Source organism: Lacerta agilis, chromosome 9, assembly GCF_009819535.1.
Source record: "Lacerta agilis isolate rLacAgi1 chromosome 9, rLacAgi1.pri, whole genome shotgun sequence".
Taxonomy (NCBI): domain Eukaryota; kingdom Metazoa; phylum Chordata; class Lepidosauria; order Squamata; family Lacertidae; genus Lacerta; species Lacerta agilis.
The window spans coordinates 37,974,688-37,995,805 of record NC_046320.1 but is presented as its reverse complement, the minus strand read 5'-3'; the positions used below and the strand labels follow the sequence as shown (position 1 = coordinate 37,995,805).

Below are 21,118 nucleotides of genomic sequence, written 5' to 3'. Positions count from 1 at the left end.
AATCCTAAACAGACTTAATACGAAGTAGGCCTACTGAACACAGGCTACTTTCCGAATGAAAATGCACAGGGTTGGGCAGGTTAGGAGTGCAGAGGTTTCTACAAGATGTTTAGGTGGAGAACTTTTCATGTGCTCCTAACCTAGAACAAGACACACTTCTCTGGGAAGACCGAAAATCGCCCCAGGGAAAGATCTGAAAAAAGACAGCAGATTTTCTTTCCCTCACCCAACCACCCACAGACAAACCGCTACTGTAGCTCCCCTTGGGTTTGATAAGCCGCCACGAATTGCCCCGGATCAAGAGCTAAATTTAAATGATGCCATGCGATCAAAAGATCGCCCAGAAGGAGCTATATAAATACCCGACAGAACTATGCTGTCCTGGTAAAGAACTAGCAGCCCATAGAAAGCTTTGTATCTGGTGTGCTGTGTCTCCTTGGAATCAAACCGAGGTGTGCAAATTGGCAACCTTATTGCCTAAGGAGACACGTCTTTGATGTAGCGAGTTTGAATGGGGGCGGGAGGGGAGAGCTGTTTTCTGCTGGAATTTTAAGGCTCTGGTGAGCTTATCTACATCTCCCCTAAAATGGTGTTAGGGTGATAAAATGAAGTGTTCATGTCATTGCCATTCTGGAGCCCGGTCTGTGGCCTATGAGAGACTGGTCTGTCAGCAAATAAAGGTTCCAGTATTTTTTAAAAACCTTTTATTTATTTTTTACATACAAAAGTTAGCGAGTGGAAACAGCCTCACCACCCTTCCCTTTCCACACTTTCTTCCGCCCACCTTTGATTTTTCGGTGACAATGATGATATTGCCACTGCAGCCGATCTGCTCCCTGCCGCCAGTGCTTTCAGCACCAAGGACAGCTCCTCGGCGCTCTCTTGCTCTCAGTTCAATCTTGCCAGTTTGCCAGAGGCTGTCTCTTCCCTTTCACAGAGGGAGACAGCGAAGAAGAGAGAGGCAATGAGAGAGAGAGAAAGAGAGGGGGCGGCGGAGTGAGCTGGGAAGGAGGGGTGGGTGGAGGAAGGGAGATGAATGTGGCAGCTTTTTGCTACTGGGACTCAGCAAACTAAACGAAGTTTCATTTGATCTTAGAAAATACACTCACGTGCGAACCTACTGCAAATACGTTTAAGAAAACAAAATACCGAGAAAGGGGGAAAGATTTGCAACGGAGGCGCAAAATATTGGCAACGAAGCCACTTAATATTTTGAGCTGACACAAATCCATAGGCTTTGTACATAGGACAGAGAGAAGAATAGAGGACGCCACCCCCCACCGCCGACAGTACAAGAGTTGATATCTCGTTGCTGAAATGATGCATCATATTATAATGGTGTAATTTCACCATTAATCGATCAAATAAATCTTTCTCCGCGTTATGTTAATTCAGAGCCCTATGGTTCCAAGCACAAAGTATTTCTCTTTCATTTGTTTATTAGGTGTAATCAGGAAGGCATTGGAAGGAACTGTGTTTTCCTTGATCTCTTGTTTTTCTATGAATGCAGTTTCCTTCCCTGATAAACTGATACAGACAAAAACAACAGCCACCCTGATTTTGTAGGCTACAGTCTATTTCGATTTTCTAGAAAATATCGGCATCTGACGCTAAAAGGAAGAAGTTAGTAGGTTCTTTGTAACGCCGCCTTTTAAGATTCGCCTGTCGGTACCGAAATATTATTATTGATACACTTTGAACGGCTAAGAAGTGCTTCCTAGGAGCCTGATAGTCTTTCAATCAAAGCAGATGTCCCATATGCTGAGAGATATTTTTGACAACACTCAAAACGGCACAGCAGTTGCGGCTAGGGATAGTTGTTAAGACATGGAAATATGATCCTGGGGATGGAGTTGGCTGAGGTAGTGGACACAGAAAGTATAGATTGGAGTAGCGCGCACACACTTAAAAAAAAACAAAAACCAAACCAGTGCTTTGGACAAAGCGTTATGGAGTTTTCTCTTTATCGGCAGACAGCTCCTGTAATAGGATTCCATTTTTCTCCGTTTCCACATTAGGTCGATCAAAAAGGACACACACACACACACACACACTGTTGATGGGGGTGGGGATTGACAACAAAGAAGCAGAACTTCAGTGCGCATTCTCTCTGTCTTGAACTGAGTTTTACCTACACATTTCTGCTGCAGTTTATTATTTAAAACTGAAAGCTAAATCTGTGAGTTGATGTTGGTGATACTGACGATGAGCATTATGATTATTTTATTTTAATAAAAGTATCTCACGTCTTAATCTGGTGAGGATAGGAAAGGCAGCCTCAACATTAACTAGTAAATATTGTAGATTTTTTTTCAGGCATAGGGGAGCGTCAGCGTGTAACAAATGCATTTTGGCAAGAAAAGAATTCAGCAAAAGGCGCTGTCCAAAATATAGCTCTTTTAGTGATAATTTTTTGGTCCACAAGGGATGGATGAAATATTAGCAGACCCCCTTATTTTTCATTCTATGTGTAATGGGGGATCCTGTTCAGAAATCTTGCAACTCGGTTGAATCTGGAACTTGACCATAGCTTACAGTAAGGTAGAGCAAAGACGAGGAAGAAGAATGACGATTATACTGAAGAAGTGTGCATGCACACGAAAGCTCATACCAGGAACAAACTCAGTTGGTCTCTAAGGTGCTACTAGAAAGAATTTTCGATTTTGTTTTGACTATGGCAGACCAACACGGCTACCCACCTGTGACGATTATACTGTATAGCTCTGAAGACAGGACAAGCCCCGAAAAAGCACAAGCCCCAATGCCTAAGGACTGTAGAGGAGGGGGGTGGGTTGTCCAGAGTCCTGCGCAAGGCGAGACGAAGTCTTTGCACTTCCTCTTGGCCCTCTTAAATGAGCCATTCACTTAAAGGCTATTAATAAATTACACGGCGAATTATTAAATCCAGATAATTACAAGGAATAAGTAAGTAATCATTCGTTATCTCAGCTAATTACTGCGGGTCACAGTGAGTTGGAATGTGAAACTCTCCTCGGGAATTGAAATTAACTTCGCGCAGCGAGGCTTTGCTTGACATCCCTAGTCTGTAGGCGCGTGGCAGCTCCCCTGCGAGGCCGGCCTCGCTATTTAACTTGCAGGGAATGGAAATAAAATTAAGTGGCGATAATAGGAAGCTGCTTAGAAAGTCAAAACGCAGAGAGACAGAGACAGAGACAGAGAGATTGCCTCTTTTTTTTTAAAGCAATCTGGAAACATCAACCTTTCCAGTCCTATATTTTTATATCTATATTATATGCGAGCTAGGCCTGGAAGCCGAAAGTATCCTACGGTCACATCTTTAATCGCCTATTAAAGGCAGATGAAACCGAGGCGCCAAGATCGAGGGCGAAGGAGCATCCTCCCTCCTTTCATACTGCAAAAAAGGGGAAGGGCTCTTGAAACCAAGAGCGCTCAGGGAAGCAGCGTGCGCTTTGTTTTGAAGACAATAAAAGCCTTCATCTCGTAACTGCGAGAACCTAATGAGGGAGCAGTGTCGCCTCTTCTGTGGATCTTTCGCCAAATCTCGCCCAGAGCTAATGTCAGGATTCCCCACCATCACCTTATTCAACACGACCCCCGCCCCCCCCCTTAAAGCGTAAGTGTATTTTTGTAACGAGCAAATCTACAGTCCGCACTACTGGGTGATCACCTCCGTTCCTTTCTCTACATCGAATGTTTTAGCGCGCACACACACACGCTGGGGATGGGAAGAGCATGCTTTTAATCACATATTGGAGAAGAAACAGGAGAAAAATCTGAGGCTTTTTATCAGTTGTAATTAGGTGGACAGTCTTCCTCCCCTTTCCTTGCTGGAGCCTGGGATGATAATTAAAATTTAATGAAGCCTGGGACTGGAGGGAGCCTCGTCTGGGGACTCTGGCATGGAATATTTTAACTGTACATTTACACCCAATGTCTGGTTTCAAAGACGTGACTGCTTTTAATCTCGAATTAGAAAAACCACAGACCTGAAATGAAACATTAGACGCTTTTTCGGCTTCTTTCCCTTTCCTAGAGTCCTGTCACCAAAGTGTTTCCCTTTTTTGTCCAGTTTCTCTCTCTCTCTCTCTCTCTCTCTCTCTCTCTCTCTCTCACACACACACACACACACACACACAACCCTACCTCGCGTCTCCAATTACACGTGCGTTAATAATACATGGCTTTGATAGGGAACGGGATTCTGGTGTTTTTGGATTTTCTCGCTCTCTTTTTCTAAATGGGGTTAATGCAATATTAATCGGTTGCGGCTGTTCTAAGAATGCGCAGGGTTTTTCAGGAACAAATCGATGAAGGCTGGGGATGGCAAGAGCAAAGGCAACCTCTCTCCTTGCGGTGTAATCTCGCTTTCAAACGCTCCCAAAGCTTTGGGTGAGTAAGATTGTCAGTTCTGTTTGTGTTCCTTTGACGAGACGCCTTTCCACGCAGGTAGAGCGAGCGAGCGAGGGAGGCGAGGCAGCGGCCTGGCCTGTAGCTCGAGCGCTGAGAGGCGGGTGGGTTGGAGGGAGAAGGAAAGAAGGAAGGAGGGGACGCCTCTCCAGGCTTTGCTCTGATGCTGAACATTAATCACAGCAAACCTCCCCCCCCCAACAGCAAAGTCCCCACCGCTGGGAGAACCGCAGCCCCAGGACTGGGTAGAAGGCAGACCCAAAGCCTGTATAGCTTAGCTAACTGTCTTGCCGCCTTCGCCGTACTCTTTCCAACAAATGCCTCTCCACAAGAGTTCCCAAATCCTTAAGTTCCCAAATCAGTCACTCAGAATTAAGGGCTGTTTTAAGCCATTGCCTCTTAATAATCGCGGCCATTTGAATTCTAAGTTGGTCTCGCCATTTCCCTTCCAAGGAAATGCCCTGGAGAGCTCAATACATATATTATGCTTTTTTTTTTAAAAAAAAAAAGGACATGAAACTTGCATATTCTTGGGCGAGAAAAAAACATGACTTAATTTGCGCCCTGGTCCCAGTCGAGGTTAAGAACGGTCAGTTTTAGGTCCAGATTTGTCAACATGCTTCCGGAATTAAACGTGGTCTGCATGGTATCATTTACTGCTGCTATATTCCGCCTTTCCTTTAAGGAAGTCAAGGCGGCGAAAGTGCCCCCCCCCGCATTTCCTCACAACAACCTTGTGAAGTAGGTTGGACTGGAAAGTAGTGGCCCAAGGTCGCTCAATGACTTCATGGCTAAGAGAGGGGTTTGAACTTGGGTCTCCAGTCCGACACTTCAACCACACCACCATATAAGCATTCTTCTGGACTTTCCCTTGTTGCTGCGAGGTCTATTGAAACACGACATTTTCGAATGTGTATAGAGCTAAGATACTCTCTTCTTATTAGTTAACAGACACCTATCCAAGCTTCAGAGCCCTCTGAGATTATTCACTGTGAGTAATTTAACTGCAGCTTTCTGATTTTACCGTCGTGTAGCATACGGATGTGAAACCAACAAAATAGTCCTGGAGAGAGGACGTGACTACACGGTGACATCGAAAAGACAACTGTCTGGTGAGTTCATGGGCAACTTGTGAGAGCTGGCTGAAGAGAAGAGAACACTCCGTTCCTTTTCCCAAACGACACACTCCAAAGTCAAATGGAAAAAGAACTGTCTATGTGTGCGTCTGAAAGAATCCTGTAGGATTTGCACCCCCCAACGGTTAGTTGCTCTCTGTTTCTTAAACTTTGGTTGGACACTGCCTCGGATCTTTCCCTAATGCAGCAAGTTAATCCCGCCCTGCTGCATTTATTCCTGCCCGACAGAGGCTGGCTTTAAATTAAACCAATGAGCCCCAGGCGGGAGCAAAACGGCGGAGGCGTAGCTGAGAAGAACCGATGCAGAACCGCAGCCGGGGACAGCGCCATCCACTTTAATGAGAAAAGGAACCGGGCCTTGGGCATTAATAAGACAGAGATCACTGGTCACTCATTCATTCAAAGCTTGCGAGCCCTTCGGGGCAGAGCCTTTTAGCTCCCTCTCCCTTCAAAATAAATACTGTTCAGCACTACCATTGTCACCCCTCCCCCCCCCACAACGGCTGACATAATACCATGTGGGGTTTGTAGCTCGGTCCTGCTTCAAGTATTGCAGTTGCCCTAGCTGTACAGACTCGGGCCGCTGTGATACTCGTGTCTGTGGATGGATGTGTGTTTGTGTGTGCGCGCAACACCTTGTGCACCAATTCAGGTGAGAGTGAGTCCCTCTCAATGCCATTTGCTAGAATTACCGGAGAGGGGAAAGTAAAGGCCTTGATGAAAACAACCCAGGCCTCCCTCCCAACCCCCATTTTTATCAAATCTTGTCCTCTTAGAAAACAAAAAAACCCCACACGTTCTTTAAGAGACGGTTCCTTTTCTGTTCTCCATGTTAAATTGAGCACTACTCAGGTCAAGTAAAAGGCTGCAGAAAGGTGAAAGAAAGATGAAAGACTGTAATAAAGGGCAACCTTCAAATTCCTTACTCAGGAGAGAGTCAATTTAAGTCAGTAGGCTTACTTCAGAAGTAAATGTTTTGAGGTTAAGGGCACCCTGGCGAACTTTATCAGTTCTCCTTCTGTGCTACAGAAATGTCTCAGATAGAAGGCAAACAAAACAGCAAATTTAGCAGTGAAGCTATTGCCTATTGACTAAAGCTCAATCAATGAAAGTATCCTATTTTGGGGGGATGGGACACACGTCGTCCCTCTTTGATTGCCCCCCCTGCACTTTTTTGTAAAACTTAAATACGTCATACCAATAAGTTACTTGGGAGTAATTACCCATCGCAGAGATCTTTAAGCAGCTCCTTAACAGAGCACTGCACCCCTACAGGAAGCAAGGTCAAATAATTGGCACCCGAGTCCCTTCTTCACCTTTAAAAAGGATGGTGGTTGCTCATTTCAACGCTCCTTCGCCTGCGTCATATCATGAATAGAAGGGCACTATTTAATGGTTAACTAAGACAGCAATCTTCTGTCTGTAAAAACAGGTCATTATGTTGACCAAAACGATGGAGAAGGATGAATTTCTTTTGGCCTTAACAGCAAATTAACTCTGCAATCCTAAAGACCTTTGCCCGGCGGTGGAGGGAAGCCTGCTAGACTCAGGATTCCACATAAGCATATCTATCTCGGGTTCCTTTCAACTTAGTGACCTGGGCTCCTCTAAGGCAGCCAGGGTTGGCTGTAAAAATCAATTTTCTGAGCTCCAATCTTGCTTCCCTCTTTAGCACAGATATTATTGGACCTTCGCTACCCCTGGGAAATGAGAAAAAGTGAAGGGTATATTGAGGATGTGCACAAAGCAAGTGGGCGCTATTCTGGGTTTTGATCTCCTTTTGCCTCCCCTTGCAGCTTGTGGCTTGGCTGACTTGCTGGAGCTATCTTCTTTGGAAGCACGTGGGTGCCCTGAAGCTGTTCCTCACTGTACTTCTCGGAACCTGCAGTAAGTTCACATCGTCTGCGCTAGTGGGAAATGACTGGTTTGAATGGACGCTGGGCTTGAGTGTCTGGTTCCTCCCAACTCCATGTTCCCATGGGTCTGATTCATGCCCCAGAGGAGATATTCAGCCTCGGAACACTGTCACAGAAACAGTGCAGGTAGGGAAACCTTTGGCCCTCCGGATGTTAGAACTATAACTCTCCTCAGCTCTAGCATGCAAGGCCAGGGATGATGGGAATCGCCGTTCAGCAACACCTGGATGACCACAGGTTCCTCACGCCTGCCTTAGTGCAACAAGCTAAAAAATAAAAATTGTGTGCTTAGAAATGAGAGCATTGTTCCACCTCTGGCTCCATTCCGGCTTCACAGAACCTTACCAGGCAGGCAACAGACTGTGGGAAGGCCAAATAGAATCGCGGATCTATAAGTACAATTGATTCTGAGCACACATTTCAGAGCCCCCTCCTCGCGCGCCTCCTCTGGGGTTGCCTTGACCAGGAGGAATCAATCATCAGTTAGAATTACCACCGAGTGGGGGAGTTGTTCGGTGTTTCGTTTCAGACAGAGGATAACAAAGCAAACGCCCCTGTCCGTTTTTTTCTGAGGCTCTAATAAAGGCAAAAGTGCAGGTCCCAACAGAAGGAACCCATCCAGCAAAAGTTAAGCGCTTTGTTTCAAATTATTAACGCGTCTACTCGGTAGTAAACAGGATTCAGTTCAATAGGGTAAATGGCCATGGGGATTGTCAACTGTTTAGGGGTGTTTCTAAATAAACAGAAATGCTAGCCTGCAGTGAAGGATCCGTCACTGAGCAAGAAGACATGAACAAGAGGCAAGTTGCACTGGCTAAACATTTACCTCTCCCTTCCGCTAACCTTTATTTCTATTTCAGCTCCATCTTCGATAACGTCTATATACCATCAGCCCCTTGAGCTCCTGCAAAGCTAGAGGGAACGTATTCCACTTATTAAAATGTAAATGGCAGCTCATGTGGAATGAGTGTTTGGTGGCCTTTTCAACAAGGAACTAAACGCAGACTCTGTGCATTATAGTTAAGAGGAAAAGAACACACATGGAAATTTTTCAAGAAGAAGCATCACGTGGACGACTAGTTTTGATTTTAAATAGAATTAGGGCAGGATCTAGAAGCCAGGGCTGAGCACTATTAAAACCCTGTGATTTAAATGGAAGATGGCTTAACACTCTCGGTGAAAATAGTAGGGAGTCCAAGGTATTCCGGCTTGGAAGTAGGGCGCACTGAGGGACACAGCCGCAAGTAAGTTTGCACTGAGAATCGCCTCTTTGACTTTGGCTAGAACTCATCCTAAGGGACCTAGGAAGGGAAGCTGCCTTAAACTGAGTCCGACCACCCGTCAATCTAGCTCAGTCCTACACTGACTGGCAGCAGTTATTCCTCGGTTTCAGGGAAGGGAGTCTCTCTCAGGCCTGCTCGGAGATGCCCAGGATTGAAACAGTAGCTCTTCCCACTGAGCTACGGCACTTCCCCAAAGTGAAGTGACTCCTCGCGAACTTTTTGCCCATTCTTTCCAATGGAATAAAGAAAGCCAGTCCGCACCACACTTCTTCTAGTTTGGAGATCGTCGTCCTACTCTTCTCTATACACTTCAGACTTGTTGCACTATCCAGAGCGGATGCGCGTCTTTCTCTGCAGCAATCTCAAACATTTGTGTTCAAGCAGCTCTTAATTAATCCATTGCTTAGACCTCGCCCCGCGCGGAGGACGTGCGTCTTTGGATGTGCATAATTCCACTGACTTCCCGGTGTGCTCCTCTTTCCTGCAGGCGCTGCATCGCTAATATTTGAGAGCAATACCGCATGGAGGAGAGTCGCGAGGTATCGGAGCCCCATTTCATTAATCCAGCGAGAGGAAGCGTGTATGCCCTCCGGAAGAGGGTAAGTTGGCGACAGCATCTCTCGACTCATTAGCGCATTCCTGTTAACTTAAAAGAAGTGGCAGGCGGAGAGAACTGTCTAATTGAGAAAGAGAGCAGCGTTGTATTTATTATTATTAATAATAATGATCATGATGATTAGGGATTTATTATTATAATTAGCAAGGGATCTTAATTACCGCCTTCTGACTGTGCTTTATAATGTTCCAAAAGCAGGGCGTATTCTGTGAAGGTGGCAGATGCTTGCTTTTCTGTATCGGGTATTTAAAATAGTTAATTGATCAGAGGCAAACTTTATGAAACCTTTGCAAAATGCAGCCTCTCTTCCATATTCAGGAAAAAATGGATTAATCTTCAGCAACATTTTGAACACGTTGGAGCCAAAGCTAACCGGCCTTTAGTTCTTTCCTACCATAAATGTTTTTTTTTTGTCAGTTCCATCTCCTAGGTATTGTTGTTGTTCAGTCGTTCAGTCATGTCCGACTCTTCGTGACCCCATGGACCAGAGCACGCCAGGCACGCCTATCCTTCACCTCCTAGGTATAGCAAGGCTCAGATTTACGAAATTTGCCAGATGCCCAGCGAGAGCCAACGTGTTACCCTTCAAGTGTTGCTGGACTACAACTGCCATCAACCCCAGTCGTCAAGGGTTGATGGGAGTTGTAGTCCTGAAATATCTGGCGGCCACAGGTTCCCCATTTTTGCAATCGTCTCTAGGACAGAACTGATCGATACAATTCCAAGAAAATAAATGTGAAGCAATGATCGCCAGAACCGAACCGAACAGCTCTGGAATTGCTGAATAGGACTTAAAAGGGAATACTGAAAAAGCGCAGAGTGCCTTTGTCTCTCCACCGAGAAAACCACAGGCCAAATCTTAAACCTCTGGAATTAGACATCAGGTTCCAAGGAAAGGCTTCCAGCTGGAACCAATTCATCCGTGGCGTGAACCAAACGCTAAGGTCACAGCTGTCGCCTGTTCTCCAAGCCTGTACAGTATAAAGAGCAGGTTGCAGTTCCATCACCTCTCTTTCGCACCAAACACTTTTTCCTGACAATAACTCTAGAGATTTGTTCGTCCCTTGGGAATGTGGACAGGAACCTCCTGCAGAAGCAAGTCCTTGGAAGAGCTTGAGGGCGTGGCTTCCGGTGTCCCAAGATTCCAGAAAAGTTACCTCCCATGCTTATCCTCTGACTGCACGCGGGATCCAGAGAAATCCTCCCACAGAGATCTACCGGCTTCTGCGTTGGGGGCTTGCATCGCATGGGAGTGAAGGATCAACGACGGGACGGGAGGCCACCGGGGCAGTCTTTCTCGTCACCCCCCCCAACAATCCCACCACCACTCTGGAAACCACTGGGTCCTTCCAGTTTTCTAAATCCTTTCAAGTAGGAAGAGTAGGGAATCGAGAGCTGTAGAGCTACACACGCCCCCCCCACAAGGCTCCCAAGGAAGGACTCTAGCAGCAGGTAGGTTGGCGAAATCCAAGGCGTCAAGCAGGGCTTTCCAAGGCTGGCAGAGCTGCGGGTCTTGCACAAAGAAGTTCAAAGCGGGCAGGAACTCTGCGCGTGTGTGGATGCTTCCTCAAAGGCCTCGTGCGAACTTCAGCTGCAGCGGGGGTGGGGGGGGGGAGAGCGAATTACTCCTCGTGACCACTGTTTGGAACGTGGCCGGCTTGCTCAATTTCTTAACTGGAATTAGTACGGGAGAAATAAGCCGAGGCTGCACATCAGAGCATTTCCTGCGGATCAAAGGTGACCTCCCTGAAGAATGATCTGGTCCTGCATGAACTCAGGATTCCAGCTCATTGTTACAGCCCAAGAGCTACTTCGCAGGACACCTTTCCCCTTCTGTACTTCACTGTGTACATCTTTCCTGCTGTCACGTATATTTGCTGCCTGGGCACGTGCGGCTAAGCTAAGGAACAAGAAGCCGACGGAGACTGACTGGCCTACAGGGGGCGCCCGACCTTACCGGCGGATACAAAGGCTCAGGAACCAGGTGCCACCTCTACTTGAGCCGTTTGCCCTCTATATAGAAACAGGACAGAAGTATGAGAATAGTTAGACCAACAACCTTCTTCCTAGGAACCGTTAGGGGATAGGCTAGGTATTCTTTTTTAAAGTCACGACTCCCCGCCCCACCCCCCTTAATAATATACAAGCACATGCTTCCCACCAATAACTACAGACTGGATGAGTTACAACCCCGGGGCAGACAGGTAATGACAAGGGCATTGTATAAAGAAAACTGGTAGGGAGAGGTTCAGTACTTTGTGACAAGGGATGAACTCTTTCTTCAGAAGCACCTGTTATCAAACACTTGAGTGTTACAAATCTCTTTTCTTAAAACGTGTTTCTCTTTTTTTTTCAACAAAACACATATACTAATTAAAATAAGATATATAAATATTCAACCATATAGAACAGGGATGAAGAATCTGTGTCCCTCCGGATGTTGCTGGGTTACATCTTCCATAATCTCTGACCAATGATCATGCTGGCTGGTGCTGATAGGAGTCCAACAGCATTTGGAGGGCCACAGAACTCCTGGTCTAGAAAACACAAAAGTTTCAGGAAATAATTCATTCAGCCTAAGGGAACAAACAAGTTAGGATAGGTAAATTGGAGGAGGGGTTCTCTAACACACCTGACTTCAATAGGGAACAAAGAGATTTCCAGAGATGTAAGGATCCCCAGGACTCATCCTTTGAACTATGGACCTGGTAGGAAGGGGGTCAAGAGAGCAAGCGGGCAGTTTTCTTTCCCAGATAAGCCATTCACAGTCAGCTGAGAGGAGGCCCAGCAACTCTGTGTGCCTCCTCAGTGAGTCCATATGACATGGCATGGAGCTAGTTAAAGAAAGCCCAGAGAGCACTGGGATTAGATGTGTTGCTATTACGATGGCATCTGTTCTGGTAGGTGAGGTACCTCAATGGGTAAGAATCGGACGTCTTTGCAGAATGGAGGGTAGGAGTGTGCACATCACATGAGTACTGACTCCAAACGGGCAGGTACTGTAGATCCCCATGCATATGTAGCTTTTCTCTTTTAAACCTTGATGTGTTCACAACCTTCGGTTGTGGTGGAGAACTTGCTGTGAGGCTGTGTGAGGAACATCAAGAATACAGGCAACATGCTTTCAGAAGAATTTAACAACAAAGCCTTGCAACACCTTAAAGACTAACAAATGTGTCATGGCATAAGCTTTAGGATTCTGTTCCAGGAAAGTTGTTCCCATAATAAACGTGTTCTTCTTTAAGGTTCTACAATGTGTTCGTCTTTAAGGCTCTTGATGCAGGACATCTCACCCTCTAGAAATTGGGACAACTTCCAAGTGTCTTTAAAAAAGTAGAAAGTGGTAGGGAACAGTCTCTGGATTTCTTTGGGTGCAGCTTGGGTGCTTTCCAGCTCTCTCCACCCAGAATAATAGAATCTTAAGATTGCAGAGTTGGGAGGGACCATAAGGGTCATCTAGTTCAATGCCCTGCAATGCCAGAATCTCCATGACAGGTGAACACCCCAACCTCTGCTTCTCCAAGGAAGAAGAGTGCACCATCTCTCCTGGGAGTCCGTTCCACTGTCCAACAGCTCTTACTGTCAGAAAGTTCTTCCTGATGTGAAGTTGGAATCTCCTTTTTCTTCACGTGAAGCCATTGGAAAGAAACCACAGATGATCAGCCACTACATTGTTGGTGCTAAGGGAATAAGAGTTGTATCAGCGGCAGAAGAGAAGACCATTTCCCAGCTTACACGTGCTTGCTTTTTCTGCACTTCCCGGCCTACCAAAGGGTGTTTTGCTCACCACAAACCTGCTACAATGCTTAAGTCAGAGAGCTGGTGACTTGCCCACCACCATGGCCACGGCAGGTTCTGGATTGAAGCTTCAACTTTCCCAGCAGTGAAGTGGCTTTGAAGGGAAGCTGGACAGCCAGCCAACCAGCCCGCCCAATGGGTGTAGGGATGTGCACGATGAGAGGCTGTGAATGGGGCTGGAGGCCAGAAGGGGCAGCGCTGGAGCCCCCGTTGCTGCCGGGGTGTTTCCCTCCCCTCCCGTGGAGCAGCTCCCTGTCCTCCCATCTGTCGCGGCTGCTCGGCCTCTGCCTGCTTGGCTCAGCCTCCGGCCGCCCTCATTGTCTCCGCGTCGCCCGGCACAATATTTACTGCTCCACCCCCCGCGTGACTTTTAGCTGGAAATGCCACGCGTTGTCTGCCCAGTTCGGTTGCGGCTCTATTAATCATCTCCACAAGGATTGCCAACAGGCAGGGCTCTCTTGGCTTTCCAGTTTATACAGAACAGGATCATTTACATAAAGTCCTTAAGGCAAATAACTGTTGGGGCTCTAATTTATATCTGATCGAAAATTAGCCGTCATTATGCGCTCCATTAGCTGCGTCTTTAATGTGCTTCTAAGCACCATTTGTCAAGCGGCTTGTTAATATCCTTCAAGTCTTTAAAGTTGAGAGCTCATTAAAGAGTGCGCTCTGTTATTGATGTAATTTAGATGAGTTTGGAAGAGCAAGTGCGCCATGCCTTGAATGGACAACCTACAAGAACAAGGGGGCGCGCGGGGGGAGAGCGAGGCTGACTTGGTTACAAAGGAGGCGAGAGGATTGCTGGAAGAAAAATAGAGAGAGAAGGAAAACTCCAGAGCCTCCGACTCTGAAAGCTGCGCAGCAGGAGAAGTCCTGGGGCCTGCGGTGTTTGCAGGACTAACCGGACCAACGATGAGGAGCTGAGACGCTCCAAAAAAGGTGCTGCGTAATATACTAGTCCTCATTGACTGTACAGCCTGCGCTCCTTCTGTGTCCCTTGTAGAAACTCCTTCCTGCTCCGTGTGTGTGTGTGTTAAAGAGAGATGTCTCAACCGATTCCTCTAGTGAAAATATCTTTAAAACCTAAAAAAACCCCGCTCACTCAAGACAACAAGGGTCTGCATTCGTTAGTTGCCCCTTAATTTTAATCTTTTGGACACTGTCCTTCCTTATTCATTTTCAGCGCGGTTAAAGGGTGAATCCCCCTCCCGGGTGTTGCTGTTTTTCAGTAGCCAACAATGGGTACATATTCCAGACTTAAAGAACGTGGACTAAAGTAGGCATGAGTTTTTGTGTAGGTGTCCCGGTGTGGAAAGTGGCGATTTTAATCCGGGCCTATGATTGTCACAAGATTAGTTATGTATAGAGCGCCGCCCTTGTGGACACAAAGTGACAGTGCCCCAAGGAGTCTAAAAATAAAATAAACATCTAAAATTCTGCGCAGGGGAAACGACAGAGGAAGTGGAGGCAGGCAGGGACAAGACAAGGAAGCAGTACAATAGGGCAGGCACTCCCGAACCCTTGTGGCGCGACCACCGCCCCGCCCCCCGCCGGTAAAATTGCGAATCATCGCCTTTGGAAATCTCCAAGGGTCTGCCTCGTCCGCCTTAGGGTCTTCCCAAGTGAGCAGGGAGGGAGGATTCACCACCATGAATTCACCCGGAGTTTCTTGTAGCTGCTTGTAGCGGGTGGGGGAAAGCCCATCTCCAGCGCAGCTGAACCTAATTTGACGGAGGTACAGTAAGCCCTCTTAATTATGTACATATTATTACATTATCTATCAACCATTCCATCAGAAGAGCATCAAGGGCAATAAATTACCCCTGTTATTTATCTAAAAAGCCATACGTTCTGTCATCTTTTTTTTCCTGCAGGATATTATGTTAGTGGAAGATAATAAAGGGAAGCCCATTAGCCCCGGCATTAAATTGTCGCTGAGTGCAACAAGCATTTCACTAGCTCAGATAAATAAGGGAAATCTGCATACAGCCTCCGGGGCCCCCTCCGTGGCTCGCCATTAACTACGCCAGCCCTTCCTTCAGTTCAGGGGGTAGGAAGGGTTGAGACGAGGCAAGGAAAAACGAGGGGTTTTTTTTGGGGGGGGGAGGAGATGAAGGTCCTAGATCTGCTTAGAAGACGAGGGATGAGAGACATTGTGGATTTGAAGAGGGAATCAAAGGATTACAGGTCTTAAAAAGGATGTCTTGCTTTCGACCGATTAATCGAAAATGTATCCACCCCCTTCAGAAAGGTTACATTCAAAAATTCAGTATCAGGGCAATACCTTTGTTAGGCCAAGCGAAATGTCACAAGGTGGTGTACAAAACAAAGCACGTGGGGACCAAATCTCACCAAGAAAGTGAGCAGATTTGCTAAACTGGAGCCCTGGGCTCGGTTAGGCTCTTCTCCAATCCCTTCGACGTGAACGCTCCCTGCGTCCCGATCCTATTGCCCGTTTACTGGGAAATTTATCGGGCCCCGTGTTCCATGAAGCGGAAGCCTAGACCGAACCCGCGGCAGCTTTGTATCCAACATCTCCCAATCCAAAGCAATTTAATCTCTCTCTCTCTCTCTCTCTCCCCCCCCCCCCCGTTTTAAAATGGGAGACTGATGGCGTCGTAAAGCGGTCTGAGGAAATCGATCCGCGCTCCCCGTTCCCTCTCTACCTCTTGGCACGTTGATGCCCCTGACTGATGAAATCACCACAATTAGCTCAGGCAGTTCGCTGTCTCCTCCTGGAAGGAAGAGCGAAGGCAAATCTGCTGGAGAGCAGAAAGACCCGACGACGAAGAGGAGCGAACTTTTCTCGTTCTGTATTTTGTCTCTCCTCTCCACCAGACAGCCAGGCTGGATCCATCCTGTATGGTGAACGTGTGATAAAATCCCCCCAGCGCCCCACCGGTATACTTTTATGTTACCATGCCGGGGCCGGACTCTGCTCTGTGGCGCCCGGGAGAGGGAGGCCCCCGCAGGAATGAGCCCCATTTAAGGACATCTCGAGGTCACCAAGGCGCGCGACTCCTCCCCCTCGCGGGGCCTCCGAGGCAGCGGGAATCCGCGGGCGCCGTTTTATTGTTGGTCGGCGCCTCCTTCTCGGCTGCCTTTTCCGGGATTCCTCCGGGCGAAAGTAATAAAGCGAGTAATTAGAATGCTAAAGACAGATGTAAATAACAGGAATGAGAGCGCGCTGACAGATGAGCGGCTGGGTCAAGGCGAGGCAGGCAGGGAGCCCGCGTGGTGGCAATGACACGGTGCCAGTGGCCCGAGGCGCCGAGGAGGGGGACAGCCGGCCGGCCGGGAGGGAGGCAGGCAGGGAGGGAGGCAGGCCAGCCAGGAGGGAGAGCGCGAGCAAGCGAGCGAGGCAGCCGGCCCATTGTTAGCAGGCAGGCGAGGCACGCTCCTGAAGCGGAGTTTGCCAAAGGCGTGCCCAGAGCAGCAAGGAGAAATGGGAAGGTGCTGCCCTGTGTGTCATCTGCATGCTGTCCCCCTCTTGCCACCTGCAGAGGTGCCCCTTGGCTTCCTTCGCCTGAGGTGGCTGCCTCAGTCTGTCTCATGCACAGGTCAGCCCTGGAAGCACCACCCTTTTTGGAGCAGTACAGCTGCCACTGCTCCAGCCCACCTTCCCCCAAAAGGCCAGAACTCAACCCATCAAGGATGGGCTTACACCCCAATACTAATCACTGATAGGTCTATATTCCAAGACCCAATCCCTGTGCCCCAAATGGCAGCTCTTAAAGACTGGTTGCGTCAGGGCAACTTCACACAACTGAACTGGAGGGTGCTGTATCTGAGCTGAGTGAATCCATGCGACGTTTTGACTTGTGCTGAAAACAATCGAAGCCCTTGGTATTTAGTAGAGGGGTGTGGAGAGGAGGTTTGAATCACAGAGCATCCATTAGTACCCTTTTGTCCTGCTTCTGACCTGCAAGAATTCCTCAGAAAAACTGAAGAGACTTGATTTGGTGCAGCAGCACTCAGAGATAAAGAGTGGGTAAAACTAGAAGAAAGGGTATCACCATATTATGGTACACCGGACAACAAAACTGGGTTAAAAGCAATTAATCAAATACAAAACAACTTCAACTGTTGCAAGTAACTCAGCCGCTTTAGTCCCAGTTTAAAGGTAACTTCAGAAGCCATAGGCAGGTATGCCAACAGGATTTTCATGGCCTGGTATGCTGTATATGGATTTGACCCTCAAATACACTTGCAAACGATGACATAACTTTGCATAAAATTTGCATATGCTTTGTGTCATATGGACCCAGGTTCACGAACCTTTTTGTTCACATGGGTCCATTTATGAACAAGAAAAATTTGCCACAGACACCATATCCAAGCACACACCACAACCTAGCTTACTGACTACAAAGTAATGTTTCTTCCAAGCCTAATTCCAAGGTGGGGGAGGAGAGGGGACCTTGCAGGCACCAGGAAGGGTCCCTGTGGCTCATATGCACCCATAGCAGGGCCGGATTTAGGTTTGATTTGGTGAGGCCCTAAGCTACTGAAGGTAATGGGGCCCTTTATATGTCCAGCTGTCCTTTGTCAACAACAAATTGTCTCTGTTTTTGTGCTGAATATATGCTATATGGTAATTTATGGACTTGGGAGAGACGCAGTGGCTTGGGCATGTGCAGGCTCTGTGCTCCCCAAACAGCCCGCTTGCTGCCTCCTCCCCCCCCCCCGCTGTAGGGCAGCTGAGTGGGAGGAGGCAGGCAGACTCTGGAGGCCCCACAGTGTGCCCCGTCCCTATGGGTGGCTCCCCCCGCCCCAGCGGCTTCCTCACTTGCTGTGTGAGTGGTAGAAGAGAGAGCACTGAGCACAGTAGCCAAATATCTCCATCGTCTCCTGTGCTACTGTTGCTTTCCTGCACCGAATACCGGTTGAAGTTTTAACAGTGACAAAACCTTCTAAGTTGGAACTATTCACTACTCTCAAACCTTAAAAAGTATTTGCAGCTGCAAAGCAGCAGTGGCACAGAAATGCTTTCAGGGCTTGCCACTCAACAATGCCTTCTTCTAGAACGACCACCTGTTCTATTGAGCACTTTTCCAAAGTGATATACATTGTTAGGTGGAGGACAGCCCTGAAGAGGTGCCACACACACACCATCTAGGCTTGCCACACATCAATAAAATTCCTGACATGTCCTGGTTTTTGGGTGGTAAAAATGGCGTTGGGGGGGAATCGGCAAAATGTCAGGGAAAACCTGGATGTATGGCAACGTGATGGGAAAAGCAGTGGAAACAGCTCTAAAAGCTTAAAATCACTATTTAAGGGGGAGTTTTCCCAAAACAATTTGGGTTTGTTCCCAGTGGCTGTCAGGAATTTTACTTTTTGAAATATGGCAATCCTACCATATCAGAGTGGCAAACGCTAAAGAAAGGCAAGAAGGAAGAGGTCAGTGAGTGACAGGGAAGGATCAACATTGCCCAAGGCATCAGTCTATCTTGACACTGGCATTGAGTAGATTGGCAATTGTTTCTGACTCCCACTTGTTTAACCTTCTGTAACAACTTAAAAGCTTTTCCTTACCCCCAATTAGGACATTTGAGAATCTCTGCAGTAGCACAGATGTGTATGCGAGTCACCGCTGTGTATGGGAGCTGTACATAACTGGATCTGCCTGTGCTCCCATTTTGCACCTGGCTCTGCCCCCACAGGCAGAATTTTGCCCGACTCAGAGTAGTGGATTGAGGGTTCTAATAAAAAAAGAGCCCAAAGGAGTTCATGCAAATCTGAAGTATGTATTTGCTAGAAGGCCGACACTGGATTTCATTGTACACCCCAGAATTATCTGTCAAAATGGATATGTTATTGCAAGACTTATTAACTATAAAATAATATTTATATTCACTTCAGTACTCTCAGACTTTCCATAATCCACACTACTGGGGTAAAGTTTCAGTTAATGATCAGTGGGCATGTATGTTTTCAATGGGATGTACTCCCAGGTAAATTTGCAGGATTGCAGTCTTTGTTCATAAAATAGTCTGACTGTTTTAACCTGGGGCCTTTTGCATTGAAAGTGTGTTCTCAGCCACTGACCTCGCCACTCCTAATAATGTTAAAATTTCTCACATCTCTAATTCAAAGGACCCGAAGTAGCAGAGAAAGACCCCTGCCAGAGATCTAGGGCAGCCACTGCCAGTGGTTGTGTGTGTGTGGGGTGGGGGATGTCACAGAGGCCAGTTGATCTCAGGTGGCAGGTTTTATGACTTGGCTTCTGTGTGTGCATTCTTCGCCCCACACTTTTAAGAACTTTTGAGTATAATTATTAACAAATAAAATGGAAACCAAAACACTATTGAAAATATTCTAACAGTTTGTATCTCCTCAAATCTCTGTTTTTTCCTTAAATGATACATCCAACCCCACTTATTTTCATGCATTTCTCCTTTAAAGTAAGTTTTTAATGTGTGTCTTGAGTGTTCAGTTGCTGGTGTACCCATTAATTTCTTTTCTTCCATTTCTTTGCTGAATACCCAGGTTATTTCTCTGAAGAAATGATGAGCATCACAAACAACCATCCACTGTCTTTTATCTGGCTGTTCAACGTTGATAACCTGGGTCAATGTGCAGTGAACCATTCTGAGCATCTCTTCATACTGCAGTGGAAATGGGGAGAATAATCACTACTCAGTGCTCAGAAGGCATAAGTATAGGCCAGGTGGCAGGTGTCTGAGTAATGACAACATATAGTCAACAAGATGGAGAACTTTGTATCATGCTACAGCAGGCACCAGGTGGACAGATTTGTGCTGACATTGCACAGATACCCAAGAAGCACTACAAGTGTTAAATTAATCCACGATTGTTCCAGTGGCTCATTGATGGGTTTGTTCCTTCCATGCAGATGACAGAATTGTAATCACACCTGTTGTCATGCTGGTTGGTGTTGTGGATTTCATAGCATAGCCATTCATTGGGACACAGCCAGCTTATGGTGTAGTGCAAATCACTGAGGGCAGCTGAGGTGACAGTGGAATAACTTTTAACTGGGTGCAGAGCTAGTGGAAACTGATTATATACTTGGTCACCCAAGGAGTACCAAGTAGCAGGCAATTTGTTTCCTATTCAAACAAGGTAGCCAATATATGTACTTCGTTAATCTGCTTCAGAGCATATTGACTGCCTCAAATTACATATTTAAGTATTTTAATGCTGTCAAAGACTTCTGTAGTGTCTACGCAAATGTTTTGGGAGTCATAGCTCAGGGGCAGGGTGTATGTTTTGTGTGCAGAAGGTCACTGGTTTAATCTCCAGTATCTTTAGGTAGGGTTGGGATTAATTTTCTTGTCTGAAACTTGGAGAGCCTCTGTAGTGAGCTACATGGAGCTACTGGTCTGATTCAGTATAAGGCAGCTTCTTATGCTCAAAACAAGACATGCACAGAGAGGAAGTTAGTCATCAGGGTGCTAGGATAGCCATAGCTATTAGAGACCAGTGTAAGTTTTAGAACCTTTTTTGCAATAAATTTTGAAATTAGAAGAATAGTCACCCCAAAGCAAAGCCTACTTTGGTTAACTGGCAACAAAGGAATCACATGAACCCAAGCCAAGGCTAAGAGTAAATAGATAAAGCTAACAGACTTGGCCTAGAGAAGTTACTTCATCACATATGAATGAACCATTCAGGTTCAAGTCAAAAAGAATACTGCTGAGAAACTGCCCACCACAGGATATGTTTTTCCACTTCACACAATCCTCTTTCCATTTGCTCTGGCACCAGCAAATAGGTCAACATGAGAGCAGGCTTCTACAGCAGTGGCTCCCTGTTTGTGGAATGCTCTCCCCTGGGAGATGCACTTGGTGCCAGTTAAAACCTTTTTTTTAACCTGGTAAGGGACGCAGGTGGCACTGTGGTCTAAACCACTGAGCCTAGGGCTTACTGATCAGAAGGTTGGTGGTTTGAATCCCCGCAACGGGGTGAGCTCCCATTGCTCGGTCCCAGCTCCTGCCAACCTAGCAGTTCGAA

General features: G+C 46.9%; 1 long non-coding RNA gene across 1 annotated transcript; it reads left to right on the top strand.

The window, feature by feature from the left end:
• The first annotated feature begins 7,085 nt into the window (after window positions 1-7,085).
• LOC117052956 lies at window positions 7,086-20,627 on the top strand. Its single transcript, XR_004427333.1, has 3 exons — window positions 7,086-7,412; window positions 9,212-9,323; window positions 19,631-20,627. It is a non-coding gene; the product is annotated as an uncharacterized LOC117052956 (long non-coding RNA).
• Window positions 20,628-21,118: the final 491 nt, after the last annotated feature.